Source organism: Rhinoraja longicauda, chromosome 18 (genome assembly GCF_053455715.1).
Source record: "Rhinoraja longicauda isolate Sanriku21f chromosome 18, sRhiLon1.1, whole genome shotgun sequence".
Lineage (NCBI taxonomy): Eukaryota > Metazoa > Chordata > Chondrichthyes > Rajiformes > Arhynchobatidae > Rhinoraja > Rhinoraja longicauda.
This window is the reverse complement of record NC_135970.1, coordinates 7920162-7942551: the sequence shown is the minus strand read 5'-3', so window position 1 is coordinate 7942551 and position 22390 is coordinate 7920162. Positions and strand designations below refer to the sequence as shown.

Below are 22390 nucleotides of genomic sequence, written 5' to 3'. Positions count from 1 at the left end.
TTCAGCTTGCCAGGATCTGTTTCAAAGCTACTCACAGCAGCCCGAGTTTCCTTTCTCTTACGAGTCCACTGCAAAAGCATTGTCTTTACTTTAAGAAACCAAGCTACCACAGCCTTCAACTTATTCCATGATGAGAAATGGGTAATTAAATAGTTTGTTGAATCCAATGGATCCTTGACAATGGCATTCACTAAGATGTCTTGCTTGATCTCCGGATCATTAGCAGAGATTTCAGTTTCCTGGTTAAACTTTGGCCATTCTCGGTCTGGTTTCCAGAGAACTCTGGCCCATTGATCCATTTCTTACTGCTTAAGAAGCGGTCTGCTGTTAATCCTCTTGAGGCTTCATCTGCAAGATTTTCCTCGGTATTAACATACTTCCACTGTGATACATTGGTAGTATCCCTTACAAAAGAGATCCTGTTTGCTACAAATGTTAGGCAGCGTTTGTTTTCATTGCTGATGTACTTAAGCACAGTCATGCTATCAGTCCAGAAGGTAGATTCCAGCTTAAACTGCAGTTCTTTTTGAATATGTCAATTCTGACAGCTAAGACTGCGGCTGCAAGCTCCATTCTGGGAATCGTCATTTGCTTCAATGGTGCCACTCTGGCCTTTCCCATTAAGAATGCAATATGTACTTCATTGTTATCATTTTCCAGTCTTAGATATGAAATGGTACCGTAACCACTTTCACTTGTGTCAGAAAAGTGATGCAGTGTGCATATTTGATTCGACCAAAGCTTGTAGGCTTCATACACTGGTCCACTCTGAACTCCGAGATCACAGTGCAATCACAGTGCTCTCGCCATAGGCAGATTGTCTTTGTCCAAATCCAACTGCCGGGTCTCCTTGACGCTAGTATCTAGTGGAATGGTTTCCAATACAGCACGGCTGTTGCTGATCCACTTCGATAGCATGAATCCTCCCTTGTTGCAGAAGGAAGTCAGCTGTTTTACCAGTTGGATTGCATCCTGTTCCGTAGACATGGATTTTAAACAATCGTCCACATAGAAATTGCTCTTTACTGTGTTTGTCACTTCTTCTAGAAAGTGAGGTTTATTGTCCTCGGCGGTTTTCCTCAATGCGAAGTTTGCACAACTTGGTGATGACACTGCTCCAAATAGATGTACCTTCATCCGGAATTCAACGGGATCTTGTTGTGCCCGGCCACCATAGGAATCGCAAGTAGTCGACATGCTTTTCCGATACCTTGACCTGATGAAACATTGCCTTGATATCCGCCCTCAAAGCTACTAGCTCTTGTCTGAATCTGATGAGAACTCCGATGAGTGAGTTTGTTAGGTCTGGACCCTGCAGCAGTTGACAGTTAAGTGATTTACCCTTGTAAACCGCAGCACAGTCGAAGACCACTTTTAAAGTTCCTTTCTTTAAATGATACACCCCATGGTGTGGGACATACCAAAGCTCTCCATCACTTCGATTCAGCTGGTCCTCTGGCACCCTTTCGGCATAACCATTATCAATCATCTCTGTGAGGAAAGATGTATATTCATCATGAACTTTTGTACTCTTGCCAAACTTGCGTTTCAGATTCTGATTGCGTTGTTCTGCAATGCAATGGTTATTCGGCAGACTAACATTTTCTTGTTTGAAAGGTAAGTCTAGACAATTGTGTCCTTCTATCATCCTTACTGAGTGATTCATAATTTCAAAAAATGTTACCTCTTCTCTGGACATTTCTTTTGATTCCTTGCTGGTTCTTTCATTGAAGTAGTGATTATACTGCTTGGTCAACAACTCCTCTAGATTTATAATAGATATTCGATTGACGGCAGCAGCAGTATGGTTATTCTTTTTCCTGCCTTTGTTGTTCCTTCTCAAGGAGCCATAGATAACCCATCCGAGTAGGGTTCTCACAGCAAATGGTCTATCTCCTTGACTGGTAACAACCTTTCTTGGTTCTAATGCCTTCAAAACATTCGTTCCGATAAGTAGGTCAATATCAGAATTTATTTTAGGTATCTTGACATCTTTCAAGTAAGGCCGTTTTTTCAAGTCTTCTTGCTTAGGTATATTTGGATGAGAAACGGGCATAGTCTCATGTGTAAACACATCAGATATTTGTATAAAATTTCTCCAGACTAGATATTTCCATACTTGTGATATGATAACTATCGTAGCATTTCTGATCATTTATGGTATTCAAGAGAAACTTAATCTTTTCTCCTGTGATGTCCAGCCTTCTCATCAAGCTTTCTGTGCATAAGATAGCTGAACTTCCACTGTCGAAAAATGTGTATTTTTGCAACACTGTATTCCCCTTGCTGCTCCTTACCTGTACTGTAAGATGTAGAAAATACAGGTTTCTCCCCCGGGCCCAATATGCGCATTTATCTGAGGTGAGGCAACAACATCACTCGTAGCTGGCTTCTCCTTTTGTTCCATTTTCTCCGGCTTCTCATCCATATTCCTCTGTTCAATGTGAAGTAATTCAGGATGATCTTGTTTGCATATTATGTTACCCTACTCCTGCAATCTTTAACCATGTGCCCTTTCTTCAAACATCCATAACAGATTCCTTTCTCCTTCAAGAAGTCAATATTTTCTTTATATTCCTTCTTGGTGAATTTTCGACACCATCTTATAGTGTGACCAACTTCATTACATGACAAACAAAACCCTTGTGGCTTAATGGTAGATGCATCTCTTTTCATTCCGTCCTTTGTTTCCACGGGTATTACGGTGACAGCAAAACTGCTTTCCTTAGGTCCTGATCTTCCCTTTGTTTTAGTAAAGGTAGAGCCTTTGATAGTTGCTGGTTTAGGATCTTGAATATTCCCATGGCGTAGGTTTGACATTAACCGTACTTCTCTTTGCATGAAATTCACCAGGTCAGGAAGCATGGCCTCTGTATCGTCAACCTCCTGTATCAGGCCTGCTTTATCTCTACACTTTTTTTCTAAGCCTATAGGGCAGTTTTAGAATGATAGCCTTCATATTACTAACAACATTCATTTCTTCCATGTGGTTGCTATTTCTCATCGAATTACAACAACCCCTAAGAAATATCGCAAACACATGCAAAGCCTTCACATCTTCCGCCTTGATAAGTGACCAAGTGAAGGCCTTCTTCATGTATGCATTAGCAATCTTCTGTTTGTTACCAAAATGCTCTTTAAGCAACTCTCTTGCCGTTTGATAGCCCTCATCCGCAGGCAAATGTTGACAACTTTTAACAAGCTGGTTCGAATATCCACTTGTGTATTGCTCCAGAATCGTAAGCTATTTCTGTGACTAGTAGTTTTCATTTCCACTCCTTCTTCAAACGCTGTTATGAAAGTTTCATGTTGCAAAAGATCACCATCATATTTAGGGATTTCCTTTGGGGGTAAGATGGAAGAGAGATTTTGTTGTGCCAGGAGCTCACTGATTCTCGTTTGATTCCTCACCAATTCATAGAATTCACATTGAGATTCCTGGTTTGGTGCAGATCAATCCGGGTAAATTTTGGCACGAGTCCCATGATCAGTTGTTTGTCTCTGGCTGGGCGCAGGTGGCTGATGAACAGGCCTCTGAGAAGAGTACTGCGTTGGCTCATTTTGAGCCTAAACAGACATCCCAAAGGTTGGTTGCTTCGGTCCAGCACCCGGTTGCTTTGGTAAAGTTTTATCGCCCATCCACTTACTTAGTGCCAGTTCTGTGTCACGAGACCAGACTGGCCCTGGCTGTGGGTTGACTTTAGCTGCTGTTTCCAGCTTAGTAGCTCCTTCTTGGATTAAGAAACTTCTTCTGAGATACTCTCGAACCGCATTTTGATCTTTGATCTTCCAGTATGTCCCTCCTTATTCCGGCAGCTGCCAGCTTCGTGGCTATTTCCAACCGTTCCTTCTCCCTCTTCAACTGTACTTCTTGTTCCTCAATCTCATTTTTTTCCTCCAAGGCAGCAGCTTCTAGTGAGAGTGCAGCCATCTCAGCTCCAGCTTTCATTTGACCAGAGACCCTTGTAGTTGAACTGGCTACAAAACCAGATTTATTTCTTGATCTTTGCACTATCCTGAGATGTAATTTCTTCTCCCACTTCAACACCTTGTTGCATCGCACCTTCTACTGTAGAGTGCAATGTTTGAGCTGTGGTTTCAGACAACCACTTCTCTGCATCTGCCATGAAACCATCGAAAAATGCCACCCTTTCTTGGAACCACTGAGTGTGCCATTCGAGTTACTCCTTTGGTAGTTGTAAACACAGTATTGAGTGTTGTTTTTCTCCAACCCCATGGCAAAGGTCGGGTAATTGATCCAGAATAGATTGTACTCTCCTCGCATTCTCGTCTGATTACATTAGTTCCTTCTGATATTCAATTAATTTGATGACCTGCTTCCTCAACTTGTTCCTATCCTTCTGGCATATTTCCAGGTAGGCTGCTTCTCCTTTCTCCGAAAGTTTTACGTTTCTCTTCTCATATCTTCTTGATTTTTGCTCCGCATCTCCCTCCTGTGGCGGTTCTTCATACTTACCTGATGGAAGATCTGTGATGAATTGGTGCTTATCGCCATGTTCCATAAACACCAGAAGAATTCAAAACAGAATGGGTATGTTTTCAAAACACATCATTATTTTCAAGGCAGCGAAAGTCTTCTTGCCAGTATCTATGGTAAACAATCGCTAGCTGAGCATCTTATCTTGTAGAAGTTCACAACATCGTTATTTTCAAGGTCGTACTCTGTGAGTTTGGTTTTCTTATCTTCTCGTAGCATAAACAAGCTTCTTGTATCACAAAGTACTTCTGCAGAATTTTCTCACGGACTTTTAAGTTTTTAAACTTCTTAACTTAAAATTACGACTAAACAGTCATGACTACTCACGGTACCCGGTCAATTAAGTCTTCAATCTTCCAATGATCCAGGTGTATCCCGTGTAAATTTGCCTTCGACCGGCAGATTCTTTGTTCCAGGATTTCAGCTCTAATCTCTGGCAGAGATTCAGCTTCTTCTTCAGTTCTACTGTTGAATCGAATTTTACTTGTAGAACAGTATTTCTTAGACTCTTCTGTTAGAATAGTTTTTTACTTAAATTTCATTCTGAAAAGAGTTTTTTACTTAGATGTAATGACTATCAAAGTTGGACTTTGAGAAGGTATAGAAACTGCCATTACAATAGGAATGATGCCATTAAGCTGGAAAAGGTGCAGAGAAGATTTACACGGGTGTTGCCGGGACTCAAGGAGCTGAATTACAGGGAGAGGTTGAGCATTTTATTGGCCTGGGAACTCATACTCCAAACTGAAATTCAGAGCATTGTCATAAAGGGCACTGCTGAAACCACATTTGGAATAATTTGTACAGCAATCATTGTATTTAAAGAAGGATATTAGGAAAATATTTGTTAGTTGCAAAAAGCTCAGAAAAGATTTACTAGACTATCTGACATGCAGAGGGATCCGAGTGTTCAAATGCTTGATTTACAAAAGGCTAACATACAGGTGCAGCATGGAATCAGGAAAACAAATAGATGCTATTGTTTACTGCTAGAGGGACTCAATAGAAAAGTAGGGATGATATGCTTCAGTTGTATAGGTGACACCACATTTTGATTATATGTATAGTATTGGTCTTATTATTTAAAGAAGAATACTAATGCTTTGGAAACAGGTCTGAGGTTTTCAGAGCTAATACCTGAAAAGGTATTGGAATAGCTGTTTTATGAGGAATGGTTTGATTGACTAGAGTTGTATCGGCTTAATTCTAGAAAAGAGGGTTTTGACTGAAATGTCTAACTTCCAAAGGGGTCTTGACAGATTGAATGTAGAAAAAAGGTTTCCCATGGAGATTTGGTACAGAAAGATATGCAGTGCCGGTCCGAGGAAACAGATGAGATCCTTTGTGACTGTTTTGAGTTGACTGGTCCATATTCAAAGACTGTGTGGCCAAACTAAATGAATCAGCCACTGCTATCACTGACTTTAATCAGAGGTGTGTATAGGAGGGTGTGTTCCTCAACCAGAAACCATGGATGATCCATGAATTTAATTCCCAGGTAAAGTCAAGTCTGCAGCATTCAGGTCAAACCATCCCGAGTAGTATAAGAAATTTAATTACGACTTTCATAGGATGCAAAGAGGAAAATTCCAGACCAAGTGAAGGCCCCGGGCAATAACTCAGACACCTGTAAATTGTAGCAAGGCGTATACACTAAGCGGGCTACAAAGTAAAGGTGGACAGTATCACTAGCAATAATGGGGTCCTCTCTGTTGAACTCAATGCACTCTACACCCACTTAGCTAGTCTTGGGTGTGCCTGCAACGGTTACTGTGTCAGACATAAGATCAGTCTACCTGAGCGAATCTGTGGAAAGCAACTGGTCCAGATGGAGTCCCTGGCTGCGAACTCAGGACCTGTGCGGATCAGCTGGCAAAAGTATTCAGACATCATCAACCTCTCACTACTCCATTCTGAAGTCCCTACCTCCTTCAAAAAGAGCACTATACTTTTGGTGCCAAGGAACAGTAATTTGGATGCCTTAAGGACTACCAGCCAGTGGCTCTGACATCCACCATCATGTGTTTCCAGAGACTGGTGATGGCATACATTAACCCTCGCCAGCCTTGATCCATTGCAGTTTGCGTACTGTTGCAACAGGTCCACAACAGATTCCATCTTCCTGGCCCTAAACTCACCTCTGGAACACCTAGACAACTAGGACTCCTACGTTAGATTCATATTTATCAACTATAGCAACAAATTCAACAACATAATCCCATCCTAACTCATCTCCAAACTCCTAGACCTAGGCAACATCATCCCCCTCTGCCACTGGGTCGTTGACTTTCTGACCCACAGGCCACAATTAGTGAGAATACTTGATAAACACCCCCTCCACAATAATTCACAGCACCCACGCCCCTGTAATTAAATATATGCAGAATTCAAATCAATGAATGGGGAAAGCAAATGCTGAAGAGCACAAATAACTATTTATTAAAGCAAAATACAAGTAAAATACAAAAAAACTATCAACTATCAATAAAGTAACAATACAAAATAACAGATCTCATGCCCCTCTGTGTATTCGAATCTCCTGTCTGCACTGGCACACACCTCAGTCTCCTTTCCCTGAAGGTGAAGATCTTTTCTCTCTCCGAAGGTGAGGCTCTGCTCTAATGGTAGAAGCATGCACTTAAATAATGTTTTATCTCCAAGAACAACATGTGTCAATGTTTCCTCCTTGGTGAGTTATGTGTCCTATCAGTCACCGAGCTAGTCTCAGATATCTCTTGGTAGGCAAAGATTATCTTAGTGCCCTCGCAGGTGGCCTCATGATATACTCGAGTTAGCCAAAGCATTTTTCAAAAACATCTTGTTGTATTCCTAAACAGGGTTTGATATGTTGTGCTGCTAATTTAGCTGACATAGTCTGTTTAACCCTTACATTACAGCTCTGCAAGGATGTCTCAGTCCTCGACCATACACCCTATACACTCATGAATGTGCAGCCAAGTTTGGATCCAATTTTATCTACAAATGTGCAGGTGACACCTGTGGGGGGCCAGTTCACAAACAATAATGAGACAGAGTAGAGGAAAGAGGTAGAAAACTTAGTAATATGGTGTCAGGATAATAACCTTCCTCAATGTCACCAAGACAAAGATGCTGACGATAAACTGCAGGAAGCATGGTGAAATACATTCCCCCATCAACATCAAAAGTGTCAAAGTAGAAATGGTTAAGAGCTTTAAGTTACTTTGCATTAATATCACCAACGATCTGTCGTGGACCAACCACAATGATGCGAAGGCCAAGATGGCACACCAACACCTCTACAGATGCACTACAGAAAGCATACTGTCAGATTGCATCACAACTTGGTTTGCGAACAGCTCTGCTCAGGACCATAAGCCATTACAGAGAGTTGTAGATGTAGCCCAATCCATCACACAGACCAGACTTCCTACCATGAACTCCATTTGTACTTCACGCAGCCTCCAAAAAGCAGCCAACATAATCAAAGACGCCCCACCCCGGTCACTCATTCTCTCTGCTCCCTTCTGGCAGAAGATACAGAAGCTTAAAAGTGCAACCACCAGTTTCTTCCGTTCTGTCATCAGGCTACCGAAAGCTAGGCAACTATCCAATTCACCTCTACCCCAATGAGGACATTGCACTTTGTCTAGGGAACTATGCGCTACAATGTTGAGAACCATATTTTGCACTATATCTTCCGCTGTGCTTTATCTATTGTTTGATTTTGACTTAACAGTATTTATGGATAATGTATCTGATCTGTTTGGATTGCAGGCAAAACATTGCCTTTCACTGCACCTCAGTATATGCAACAATAATACACCTAAGCCTCATCACTTCCAGTTTAAATTCCATTTGGAATATTTTGGAGGACCAAGAACCAAGAACCATCAAAACAAGCGGTCATTTTCTCAAGATAAGAGTTCATCTATTTTTAGACAGAAATTACACCTTTTTCCCCAATGGGTCCTGTTTCGTTGGAATTGTTCATCATTAAAGGGAAAAAGAGGTGGTATCTTCTTTAAGGGCAAATGTATGATAAACAAGGGAATGAACAGAATGTAAAGGTTACACAAATATATTATATATTGTAGCTCTCTCAATATGTAAGAACACCTTCCAGAATCTCTTTGTGGTGAGCTGTTTTGGTGGTGATTGTGCTGATGGTGGATTCTTGCTCTTCGTGCAGTTTCTGTTGCTTTAGCTCCAACAGATCCACATTTGTGAATTCTTTCCCGAGGCTCCAGGTTTACCAACTTTACTTCATCAATCTCACGTTTGTTTGTGAACTCAGCAATATCTACCAATATATGAGACTTGTGCACAGACTTTGTACAAAATGTGCTCGATTTGCTGTTCTAAGGGTTACATTAATTAAAGGTGCTCAAATGTAACGAGCGGCAATCATAATATTTTACCTAATTCAAATTTCATGAGAGGTTGTTTCATAATTGAAATCTGACACCATTCTGATAATAATCTGCCTTCCTGTTCTTGCCACCAAAATGGATAACCTCACATTTATCCACATTATACTGCATCTGCCATGCATCTGCCCACTCACCAACCTATCCAAGTCACCCTGCAGCCTCATAGCATCCTCATCGCAGCCCACACTGCCACCCAGCTTTGTGTCATCCGCAAACTTGCAGATGTCACATTTAATTCCCTCGTCTAAATCGTTTATATTGTAAATAACTGGGGTCCCAGCACCGAGCCTTGCAGCACCCCACTTGTCACTGCCTGCCATTCTGAAAAGGACCCATTAATTCCTACTCATTGCTTCCTATCTGCCAACCAGTTCTCTATCCATGTCAATACCCTACCCCCAATACCATGTGCTCTAATTTTGCACTGTGTGGGACTTTGTCAAAGGCTTTTTGAAATCCTGATACACCACAACCACTGGCTCTCCCTCATCCATTCTACTTGTTACATCCTCAAAAATTCCAGAAGATTAGTCAAGCATGATTTCCCCTTCATAAATTCATGCTGACTTTGACCAATCCTGTCACTGCTTTCCAAATGGGCCGCTATAACATCTTTAACAATTGACTCAAGCATCTTCCCCAATACCGATGTATGGCTAACTGGTCTATAATTCTGTTTTTTATCTCCTTACTTACTTAAAAAGTGGAGTAACATTGGCTACCCTCCAGTCTGCAGGAACTGATCCAGAGTTGAGAGAACATTGGAAAATGATCACCAATGCATCCATGATTTCTAGGGCCACTTCCTTGAGTACTCTGGGATGCAGACCATCAGGCCCTGGGGATTTATCTGCCTTCAGTCCCAACAGTTTACCTAACACCATTTCCTGACTAATGTGAATTCCCTTCAGTTCCTCCCTCCCACTAGATCCTCGGTCCCGTAGTATTTCTGGGAGTTTGTTTGTGTCTTCCTTCGCAAAGATAAAACCAAAGTACTCATTTAACTGTTCTGCCATTTCCTTGTTTCCCATTATAAATTCACTTGTCTCTGATGGTAAGGGACCTACATTTGTCTTCACTAATCTTTTCCTTTTTACATATCTAAAGAAGCTTTTAGAGTCAATTTTTATATTCCCTGCAAGCTTTCTTCCAATAACAAGAGGGAACAGAGATGGTCCACACACAAGAGTCATAGTCATAGAGTGATACAGTGTGGAAACAGACCCTTCGGCCCAATGTGCCCACACCGGCCAACATGCCCCAGCTACACTAGTCCCACCTGCCTGCGCTTGGACCATACCCCTCCAAACTTGTCCTATCCATGTACCCGTCTGTTTCTTAAATGTTGGGCTAGTCTCAGCCTCAACTACCTCCTCTGGCAGCCTGTTCCATACACCCACCACCCTTTGTGTGAAAAAGTTACCCCTCAGATTACTATTAAATCTTTTCCCCTTGAACTTATGTCCTCTGATCCTCAATTCCCCTACTCTGGGCAAGAGATTCTGTGCATCTACCAGATCTATTCCTCTCGTGATTTTATGCATCCCTCATAAGATCACCCCTCATCTTCCTGCTCTCCAAGCAATAAAGTAAAGCGGGACACGAATGTCAAGCAAAGCCAATGAAGCGGGTCACATGTCAAGCAAAGTTTTCTTTATTCCTCAAGCACCATACAGCTTCCCAAACCCCCAACCAGTTCAACTCCTCCTGGAACTCCACTACCAACTGCCACTCCTCCCCACTCCAACTTCCGTGACCCCACCCCCCGAGCCGAGGGATCGCACCCAGTGAGGCTCACCACCAGGGACTGCCACAGGACCCCCCCCAGAACCAGAGGCACGGAACCGAACGGGAAGACGAACGAGGCAGCCGGACCTCGTGCATATGTCCCCACGCACAGAGGATACGCCTGGTACGGACGAATTCGGGAGCAACTGGGACGGCGGACGCCCCTGACGAAGAGGCTGGGGCCACCCGCACTGGGTTCACACCATGCATGGCTCACCACCAGGGACCGCCGCAAGAGACCCTGCCTACTCAACTTCTCCCTGCAGCTCAGACCCTTGGGTCCTGGCAACATCCTCGTAAATCTCTGAACCCTTTCCAGCTTGACATCTTTCCTATAACATGGTGCCCAGAACGGAACACAATACTCTAAATGAGGCCTCGCAAATGTCTTATACTACTGCAACATGACTTCCCAACTTCCATACTCACATATTGTCACCCATGTTAACAGGATACCCAGAGGTGTTGATGATGAGTAAGGATCTATTTTCCAGGTTCCTGCTGTCAAAATGTTGTTCAATGAAGACGCAGACAAATTATATTATATCATCTTGGAAGAACCTCAATGTCACTCAGCCTTTTTTTTTATTAGATCACCAGAAGATTGGTCTTTGACTAGTCTCTTTATTTTTCGAATAGACAATGAAAGGCTTAAACATTTTCTGGCCAATGTCTTGAAGCTGAAGCACTTTTTTTTCATTCTTCCAGATGAATGTGCATGAGGCCATCCTCTTCAAAAAACGCAGTCTCATCCATGTTATAGTTATTTAGGAGAGAAGCCCTCTGCATTGAAGGCATTGTGTAGAATCAGCAAAAACTTATGACAGAAAACTCATGCTCGACTAATCTAGAGTTCTTTGAAGATGTGATTGATAGATTCGGTGAAACCAGTGGATGTGGTGTATTTAGTTCTTTTGCTAAGATCTTACGCGAAACATGGATTAGTTGAGTTCAGCAATTCAGCGTGGAAACAGGTTTTTGGTCCCACCGAGTCCACTGATCACCCATTTACATTAGTCCTACGTTATCCCCATTTCTCACCCAGACCCTACATATCACCGACAGCAGCTTCCATTGGCGGTGAGGATGCACCGGGCTTTCTGATGCCCGGGGCAACCAGGGGGCGCGGGGGGAGTGGGGGGGGGAGGCGGGTGCCAGGCAACGCTGCGGCCCGGCGCCTCCCAGCGGCCTCGCGCGCGGCCGGCTGTCGAGTGCAGGCGGCTCCCGGGCGAACTCCTTCGGGCCGCGGCAGGTGGGTTTCCTCAGCTTGGCAGCACGGCCCGGCCCGGCCCGCCGCTCGGTTTGTTCAGGTGGTGCCGTGGACCTCCCCGCACTCAGGGGCGGTCTCAGTGCCAAGCTGCCTCTCGAATGTGGGCGGTTTTCGCCGCTGCTGGAGATGGCGGGATTGGACGCGGGCGTGGGATGGGGATGAATGGGGAAGTGCACTCGACGACGCCGATGCTTCCACCCTCCCAACGCCGAACTACACCCCCGGAGTTGATCGATATACTTTTATGTAGGAAGGGACGTGGGATCAGTCTGCAGCCCATGACCTTTGGGAATAATGGAGCTGGCGCAAGGGCATTGATCAACTTCTTTTTCCCGTCCACACACCAAAGTAATAGGCCGCCTGAACCCTCTTACCATTCCCCGTCCTTAGGTTCTGGAATTTGAACCATACCCAGTCATCTAATCTTTCAGAATTTGCCAACTAGAAGCTATAGAAAAGTCAGTGTGACTCCCATGTTCAAAAAAAGAAGAAGACAAGGAAGTATTGGACCATTTAGTTCAATGTCTATTGCTAACAAGGTGTTATAATCAGTCATCAATGAGGAAATAATCAGTTTGGAAAGCTGAATACATGTCGGGGATTTGGTTCCTGTGAACTGCGGATGCTTGCAACCCCACAGTAGTTGGCAATTTCATCCCACCGGTCTCCCAAATGCTCATTCATGTGTATGGGCTGCATATAAACATGCATTCATTAACTGGGGAGGACCCATGGAAGCAAACCTAATCAACATGGTTGATTCTGTGTAAGAAGGAACTGCAGATGCTGGTTTAGACTCCTTCCCATTCCTACACTGACCTTTCTGTCCTCAGACTCCTCCATTGTCAGAGTGAGGCTAAATACAAATTTGAGGAACAGCATCTCATATTTCGCTTGGGCAGCTCACAGCCCAGTGGTATGAATATTGATATATTGATTTCTCTCACTTCAGGTAGCCCCGGCATTCCCTCTCTCTCTATCCCTCACCCACCCAAATTGCAGTAGCTTCTCATTTTCACCCTACAGCTTATTTCCTTTATCATCGTTACTTTTTTGCATATCTTTCATTCATTGTTCTTTATCTCTCCATATTACTGCCTATATCTCTCGTTTCCCTTATCCCTAACCAGTCTGAACAAGGGTCTCGACCCAAAACGTCACCCATTCCTTCTTTCCAGAGATGCTGCCTGTCCTGCTGAGTTACTCCAGCTTTTTGTGTCTATGGTTTTATAAATCATGTTTGTCAAATTTGCTCAAATTCTTTCAGGATTGTATGATTGCATGTGAAACAGAAAATTGATAGAGGGGATCTAAAAGATGTAATGCATTTTCCAAAAAAGCATTTGACAGGAAACCACAAAATAAGTTGGTGTATATTGGAGGAAGTGTGTTAGCATGGATTGGCTCCATAGCAGAAGAGTCCACGTCGCGTGGCTGGAAACTGGAAGTGGCCTGAGCTAATTTTGCTACTACCATCATCTATTGTACAAGTGATTGTACTGATTGTCGCCGGAAGCTTGCACCCTTTTCAGGAAGGACGAAGACAGCGATGTAACATTTGAAACACACAAGATGCAGGAAAAATGTTCCCAATGTTGAGGGAGTCCAGAACCAGGGGCCACAGTCTTAGAATAAAGGGGAGGCCATTTAAAACTGAGGTGAGAAGGAACTTTTTCACTCAGAAAGTTGTGAATTTGTGGAATTCTCTGCCACAGAGGGCAGTGGAGGCCAAATCACTGGATGGATTTAAGAGAGTTAGCTAGAGCTGTAGGGGCTAGTGGAATCAAGGGATATGGGGAGAAGGCAGGCACGGGTTATTGATTATGGACGATCAGCCATGATCACAATGAATGGCAGTGCTGGCTCGAAGGGCCGAATGGCCTCCTCCTGCACCTATTTTCTATGTTTCTAAGATGGACATGAAAGAAGAAGCGTGGATTAAAACCTGGCTGTCACAGAGAGTTGGAATTTATGCGCCTTTTTCAAGGTGGTTGGATGTAACTAAGGGAGTGCATCAGTGATCTATTCTTGGCTCTCAATTGATTATTATTTGCATTAATGACTTGGAAGAGTAAAGTTTCTCAATTTGCCAATGATACAAAAAAATGTGAAAGGATGTATTGTGATGAGGGCAATGTGGTTCTGCAACAGGATGTAGATAGATGAACAATTGGGCAAAAACCTGGCAAATAGAACTTATTGTGGGGAATTGCAAGGTCATGTACTTCTCTAAAAGGAATTATAAAAGGTGGGGTTATTATCTAAATGATTTAAATTTGTTATCTAAATGAAGAGAGACAGAAAATGAATGAAGGCCAATGGGATCTAGGTGTGTGCATGAATCGAAAGGTTCAGGCAGGTCCATCAAGTTGTTAGGAAGGCAGGTTGGCCTTTATTGGAAGACGGTTGGAGTTTAAGAATAGGGAGGTTTGTTACAGTTGTTTAGGGCATTGATGAGGCCATGCCTGGCATGCTGTGCACAGTGTTGATACCCATACCTACAAAGGACATTGTAGCATTGAAGGTGGTCTAAAGCAGATACATCAGGATAATTGTAGAAACAAAGAACTGCAGATACTGGTTAGTACACAAAAGGACACAGACTGCTGGAGTAACTCAACAGGGCAAGCAGCATCTCTGGAGAACATGGATAGTTAATGTTTCACGTCAAGAGCCTTCTTAAGACTGATTGTGGGCAGGGGAGGCAGAAGAAAACTGGAAAAGGGGAGAGAAGGTTGGGAGAAGGTTGGCCTATCAAGATCGGCTAGACAGTTTGTCTTTGTATTCCTTGGAGTTTGGAATAATGAGGGTAATCTTATTCAACCATACAATATCCTAAGGGGGCGTAAAAGGGGAGATGTTGAGATGTTTCCACAAGGGGACATAGCTACAACATAAGGGACCAGTCATTATGGGAACTGACATAGAAGATGAGATCAGCCATTATATTGAATGACAGAGCGAGTAGCGTTGAGGAGCCAAGTGGCCTATGATTGTTCATATTTTCGTGTGTTCACTGGGGTCTGAACCCTACCTCCTTTCAGCTCAGGAATTTCATTTGGTGCTCATCCTACACAGTCTGACACAGTCACAGGGACCAGGTTGTTGAAACTGATAGTGCAGTAAAGCTTTGGACAAATCTCATGTTCATGGAGAGTAAAATTTGGGGGCCAGTCGTGCATATGTTATAATAGTTAAATTGCAAGATACAATGGAATGATCAAGGGTTTTACCAGTTGATGAACTGAGGTAGGGAAGGCTCTAACAGTTTGATGGAAGTGGAAAAATTAATTAACTTGGAAGTAATTGATAATCTCTTTCAATACCATCCCCTGCAGACTTAAACATTATACAAATTGCATACAATTCACTTTTAGTTCCTGCAAAGAGAAATGCATGTGATCAATGTCACTTTGTGTCTATCTTAGGTATAAACCAGCTTCTGCAGTCCCTTTCTGCACCTATCTATTTGGCAAGTAATGTTCACACTACTAAATTTTCAGGCATCAGCAGCATTCTCCCAACCCCCACCCCTCCCTATAAGAATTCTGGGAATCATTGACTGGAAACTCAAGTGGAAACAGGTACAAAAACATATTAGAGTTTTAATACCTTGTGGTGAATTAATCAGTCCTCGCACCATGATAAGACCATAAGACATAGGAACCGAATTAGGCTATTCAGCCCATCGAGTCTATTCCACCATTTAATCATGGCTGATCTATATTTCCATCTCATCCTGATTCTTCTGCCTTCTCATCATTCACACCCATCTATTCACCAACCATAACTCCAACAACACTCGAGAAACTCAACAACATTCAGGTTAAAGCAGCCTATTGGATTAGCATCCGTGCACAGCCATTACACCTATGATAACTGAGATCATAAGTGATCGGATCAGAATTAGGCCATTTGGCCTATCAAGTCTAATCCACCATTCAATCATGGCTGATCTATCCCTCCCTCCTAACCCCATTCTCCTGCCTTCTCCCCAGAACCCCTGCACCCACCCGTACTAATCAAGAATCTATCTATCTCTGCTTTAAAAATATCCATGGTCTATCCAAAACATCCTTCCAACTGTTTATATTGCAGCTATTTGTCTAGGCTACACTGACAAACCCGTACCCATCACGGCTTATGGTGAAAAGCACAGGCACATGGCACTATTACCTGCAGCTGCCCCTTCAAGATGCACACCATCCTTATTTGGAAACAGATCATTCTTCCTTGCTTGTCGACAAAGTTAAATCCTGGAAATCCATACCCAATAGTATTGAGGAGTGCAGAAAAACATCAGAAGTGTAATGTGGATAACATCACTTCAAAGGCAATTAGGTGTCGTTTGCATAATAGCATAATAGAATTGCATACGAGCATAATAGATGTCGTTTGCATTGATGTCTATTCACTTGTGCATTTTGAAGATGGACTATCAGTAAGAGTGGGTAAGAAAGAACTGCAGATGCTGATTTAAATCGTAGGAAGATGCAAAATGCTGGAGTAACTCAGCAGGACAGGCACCATCTCTGGAGGGAAGGAATGGGTGACGTTTCGAGTCGAGACCCTTCTTCAGACTGGTGTCAGGGGAGTGGGCGGGACAAAGATAGAATATAGTCGGAGACTGGTGGAAGAACTAGGAAGGAGGAGGGGATAGAGAGGGAACCCTCCCGACCCGAAACGTCACCCATTCCTTCTCTCCAGAGATGCTGCCTGCCCTGCTGAGTTACTCGAGCATTTTGCGTCTATTAGCACGAGTGTTAAACTCTTGTATCATACTGTTGCATGTAATTAATGTTACCCTGCAAGCAATTTATTTTTTTCTAACAGATGTTTAAAGTGAACCTATGTGCTCACTAACATGGTGGATGCAATTTGTGCCATAAATACATCAGTCATCACTTTTTTTTACAAATTTAGCAAGTGTCAAGGAGCCAAATATTGCAAGTAACAAATTGATGTAATGCATGTAACATATCCGACCTAAGAGATGATTCTAGAAGTGGATAGGTTTCCCTGTTTAGTTTTCTGGGAAACATAAGCTCGATGCTGCTTAAGGATGTTCATAGAAAAATAGGTGCAGGAGGTGGCCATTCGGCCCTTCGAGCCAGCACCGCCATTCAATATGATCATGGCTGATCATCTAAAATCAGTACCCCGTTCCTGCTTTTTCCTTATATCCCTTGATTCCTTTAGCCCTAAAAGCTAAATCCAACTCTCTCTTGAAAACATCCAGTGAATTGAGTCTGAAGAAGTGTCTCGACCGGAAACGTCACCCATTCCTTCTCTCCAGAGATGCTGCCTGACCCGCTGAGTTACTCCAGTATTTTGTGTCTACCAGTGAATTGGCCTCCACTGCCTTCTGTGGCAGAGAATTCCACAGATTCACATCTCTCTGGGTGAAGAAGTTTTTCCTCATCTCAGTCCTAAATGGTCTACCCCTTATTCTTAAACTGTGACCCCTGGTTCTGGACTCCCCCAACATCAGGAACATTGGCACCAGACAACTGATGGCACCAGTCTGAATCTATAATAATTAAATTTATGACTTTGTGAAGTAGTTTTCTGTCTAGCATCTGTTTAATTTGGAAATTGAATTTTACACTCATTGTTGCCTTGCCAAACCTAGTTAAAATATTCCCTGTTTCTATTTTAGGTGTTGCCAAGAAAAGCTCATTTTATAACATGATGGTACGTGTTACTTCTGGATCAGTGCAAAAAGCTGAAGGTATTTGAACACCAAATGATTGGAGAAGATGATTTGCCAATTTAACTTTTAACTTGAATGTATTTCTACTGTGTTGTTCAGAATCAACAAATGCACAGCCTGATCGTTCGCCATTTGTTCCATCATTTCGGTGTCACTCTTTGGTACAACGTCTTTTTCAACAAAAAAAAATGGTGTTTTTCTTTCAGGTTTTAATTTACTTCTCTTGAAAGTTACAGTTAAGTCATCTTTCTCTCAAGCAGATCAAAACAAGGCAACAGAATTAAAGTGCCTTGATGCTAGCAGTTCCATACAGTGTAAATCCATACTTGTATGATTTAGAAAAGAGAAGATTGCAAGAGATATTACAAGAATAGTTAAGATAATAAGTAGTGGATTAGATATGTAATGAGTGCAAAGCTGGTATTGACCAAACGTATCAGAAAAGGACTATGAGTATTAGATTGTGATTTGTGGATCTCTTCAAGATGGCGGCGCGCACGGACGCAGCGGCTCACAGCTCTCCCTTTCGGTGCGTTTTATGTGTGTTATCTGTGTTATGTCTGTTAGTCAATTTTAGTCATGCAAACCAGGCAAATCAGGCAAATCCTACCTACAACCGAAAGGATCTTCTGATCATAGGATTCCAGTGCAATCGGGACCTTGTGCGCGAATTTCCACACCCGCGAAATATACCGGAAGAGATAGCCAGGACACCGGGCGCTCCGTGGATAGTTGTCGGCGCGAACAGGCGTCGCAGGCGGAGGAGAAACAGGAAGCAAAAGCGAGGATGCCGGTCTGGTATACTTGCCAAGCTAAAGAGACAGCCACACAAACCACCGCTACCCAGCATGTTTCTCACCAACGCCAGATCCATCATCAACAAAATGGACGAACTAAAACTACAGATATCAGCAAACAAACTCGTGGAGGACTGTTGCATTCTCTTAGTAACAATGACATGGCTTCATCCACTTATCCCAGATGGAGCCATTGAGCTAGCCGGGCGTACAGCGTTTCGTTGGGACAGAAACATCGACTCCGGTAAGAGCAAGGGGGGGGGGTTATGCATTTACGTGCACAACAGCTGGTGCACTAACATCCAAATCATAGATAGCCACTGTTCTCCTGATCTGGAGTCCCTAACAGTTAAATGCAGGCCTTTTTACCTTCCTCGCGAATTTACAGGGGTTATAGTAACAGCAGTCTACATCCCACCGAATGCTAACGCTAGCACAGCTTTAGGCTACCTACTCGGTGCAATAAACTCACAACAGAGCACATATCCAGAAGCAGCCCACATCATAGCCGGGGACTTCAACCATGCAGACCTAAAGTCAGTTCTCCCGAAACTTGAACAACACATAAGATGTGCTACCAGGGGGAAAAACACACTAGACAAGGTTTACTCAAATATTAAGAAGGGTTTCAGGTCAGCACCACTACCACACCTGGGGCAGTCAGATCACCTGTCCATATTCCTAACTCCAGCATACACCCCACTCAGGAGGAAAGCTCCAGTCACCATAAAGACTGTTAAGACATGGCCTGAAGGAGCTTCCTCGCAGCTGCAGGATTGCTTCGAAAGGACCAACTGGGATATTTTTGAGGATCAGGACTTGGAGGAGTACACATCAACTGTACTTTGCTACATCCAAAACTGTGTTGACAATGTCACCGTCGACAAACGCATCCGGTTGTATCCCAATCAAAAACCCTGGATGACAAAGGATGTCAGGTCTCTCCTCAAGGACCGTAACACTGCCTTCAGGTCTAGTGATAGAGCTCTATACAGTGCTGCTAGAACCAACCTGAAGAGAGGCATCAAGGATGCCAAAGCGTCCTACAAGAGGAAGATTGAGGACCACTTTTCCAACAATGACCCACGGCGGGTATGGCAAGGCATCCAGCACATCACCAACTACAAGACCAGCAACCGCACGACTGCCGACGGCGACGCCTCGCTGGCAGAGGAACTTAACTGTTTCTTTGCTCGTTTCGAGGTGAAAGCTACAGTGGCAGACATAACACCCTCTCCAGCACCTGACAGCAACACCTTCACTGTGCAGGAGTATGATGTTAAGCGCGTGCTCAGAGCAGTGAATCCCAGGAAAGCTGCAGGCCCCGATGGTGTGACGGGCAGAGTGCTGAGGGAATGTGCAGACCAATTATCCGAGGTCTTCACAAAAATCTTCAACCTGTCCCTTTTAAAATCCACCATCCCTCCCTGCCTGAAGTCCGCCACAATCATCCCACTGCCGAAAAAGTCTGTCATCAGCGGTCTTAACGACTACCGTCCGGTAGCACTCACACCGGTCATCACAAAGTGCTTCGAGAGACTGGTCCTGCAGCACATCAAAGCCAGCCTCCCACCCACCTTCGACCCACACCAGTTTGCCTACAGAGCAAATAGGTCTACAGGGGATGCCATCGACACTGCTCTTCACACTGCACTGACCCACCTTGAACACCAGGGGAGCTATGTGAGGATGCTCTTCCTCGACTTCAGCTCTGCCTTTAACACGGTCATCCCGAGCAGACTGGTCACCAAACTTTCCGACCTTGGATTTTCCCAAACCATCTGCCAATGGATCAAGGACTTCCTGACCAACCGCCCCCAGACCGTCAAAATAGGCCCTCACCTCTCCTCCACCATTACACTGAGCACCGGCTCACCACAGGGCTGTGTGTTGAGCCCCATCCTTTACTCCCTCTACACTCACGACTGCGCCCCCACCCATCCCACCAACACCATCATCAAGTTCGCGGATGACACGACTGTGGTTGGACTCATCTCAGAAGGAGATGAGACAGCCTATAGGGATGAAATCCAAAGGCTGGCAGCATGGTGTTCAGTGAACAATCTGGTCCTGAACTCCTCCAAAACAAAGGAACTTATAATTGACTTTAGAAAAACCAGTGTAGACTACGACCCACTCTACATCAATGGGGTCTGTGTGGAAAGGGTACCAGCTTTCAGGTTCCTGGGTACGCACATCGCAGAGGATCTTACCTGGTCTACCAACACCATCACCACAGTAAAGAAGGCACAGCAGAGACTCCACTTCCTGAGGATCCTCAGGAAAACCAACCTGCAGGAGAAGCTCATGTTGTCCTTCTATCGCTGCTCCATCGAGAGTGTGCTGGCATACTGTATAACCACATGGTATGCCAGCTGCTCAGAAAAGGACAGGAAGGCCCTTCAGAGGGTCATCACGACGGCCCAGAAGATCATCGGCTGCTCACTGCCCTCCCTGGAGCACCTGTTCAGCCTACGCTGCCTCAGTAGAGCAGGCAAAATAATAAAAGATCCATCCCACCCCGGCCACCGTCTGTTTGTTCATCTGCCCTCTGGTCGACGTTTCAGGTCGATCAAATCCCGAACAAACAGACTTAAGAACAGTTTTTACCCCAGGGCCATACGAGAACTGAACACTACCTTTGCACTAGGCAACACCGTTAAAAAATCTTGTACTTAATATAATTGTATTTAATTGTATTTATGTATTTATTTGTTTTTGCATTTATTGCATATATGTTTGTACGCACCGTCAGGATTGGCTATTTTTTAATTTCGTTGTACTCGTTGCAATGACAATAAATGAATATTATTATTATTATATTGGATGTGTGCACTTTGTAAGAGTAGGCATCTGTTGACATCAACTCTAGCATAACAACAACAATGTTAATTATCCAAATTGGGCCGCAGTGATCTAACTAATGTAATGTATTATAAGAGGCCTCGTATTCACCAGCAAATTCACTTTCCCCCACCATTTAAAGAAATCCTAATGACTTTTAAATGTGTTGGTAATTGAATTAGAATTCAAAAGAACTGCATTCTTTATTGAGATGAGGAACAGGAGAATTGAAATCAAGGCAACCAGTCAGAAGAGTCAAGAAGAGGTGGAGAGGTATTTGCCCAGTATGACTTGTCTATAGGCTTCATCAACAGGCATAAGAGAGTAGTAACCCAGTGAACATGTGACTGAGGAGCAATATCTTGAGAAACTGCTCTCCAAAGAGGTAGTGATAATGATATCCCATATCTTGCTATCCCAGCAACTGCAGAGCTGTTAGCCAGGAATATTCTTATGAAAGTAAAGGCCACAATTATCCGAATTCTTTTCACCTCAGGGTCATTCCACATAATGCAAGTAATTCCAGCAATGTGCCAAAGACCTGAAAGTCCCATTATCAGCTTTACAATAAGTGTAGAACACAAAGTGATGGAGTAACTCAACAGATCAGGCAGCATCTCTGGAGGACATGGATAGGTGACGTTTTGGGTCAGGACTCTCTTGTGTTTACTCAATGTGACTGGAGGGAGGTCCACTGGTAATAGTGCATATAACCTTTCTCAATCTTGATTTGATAGTTATTTTCACTCTGCCAATTTTTTCCTGTTGAAACAGTTGTTATATGGTTAATATTTTGCTTATTGATGTTGCAGTGTGAATTATTTTTTTGACAGCTTTGTATTTGATAACTTTGTATTGATGACAGCATTTGACAACTTTGTATTGATGACAGCTGCTTTGATAATTTCTCATAATAATTCTGCACAGGAGTGGGATGGTGTAATTCATTCTTTCCTCTGTGTGAAGGAAATTGCATTTTGGAATGTAAAGTTAAAGTGTACTTCAACTGATAATTAATCTTTGGTAACTTGTTCCATGCTTTGGCAGTGTTATATGTTTTCTAGAGCT

General features: G+C 43.4%; 2 protein-coding genes across 2 annotated transcripts in view; one reads left to right on the top strand and one right to left on the bottom strand.

Annotated features, from left to right (window-relative positions):
• The window catches only part of LOC144602227 (tetraspanin-18-like), a 305930-nt gene extending 294785 nt beyond the window's left edge, over nt 1–11145 (bottom strand). Inside the window, exon 1 of the mRNA XM_078415060.1 lies at nt 11128–11145. The gene's annotated coding sequence lies outside the window, so the exon portion shown is untranslated. The remainder of the gene's footprint in view (nt 1–11127) is intronic.
• Nucleotides 11146–11901: 756 nt separating this feature from the next.
• Nucleotides 11902–22390, top strand: part of LOC144602464 (astacin-like metalloendopeptidase) — a 77078-nt gene continuing 66589 nt past the window's right edge. Inside the window, 2 exon segments of the mRNA XM_078415610.1 lie at nt 11902–11950; nt 17628–17699. The gene's annotated coding sequence lies outside the window, so the exon portion shown is untranslated.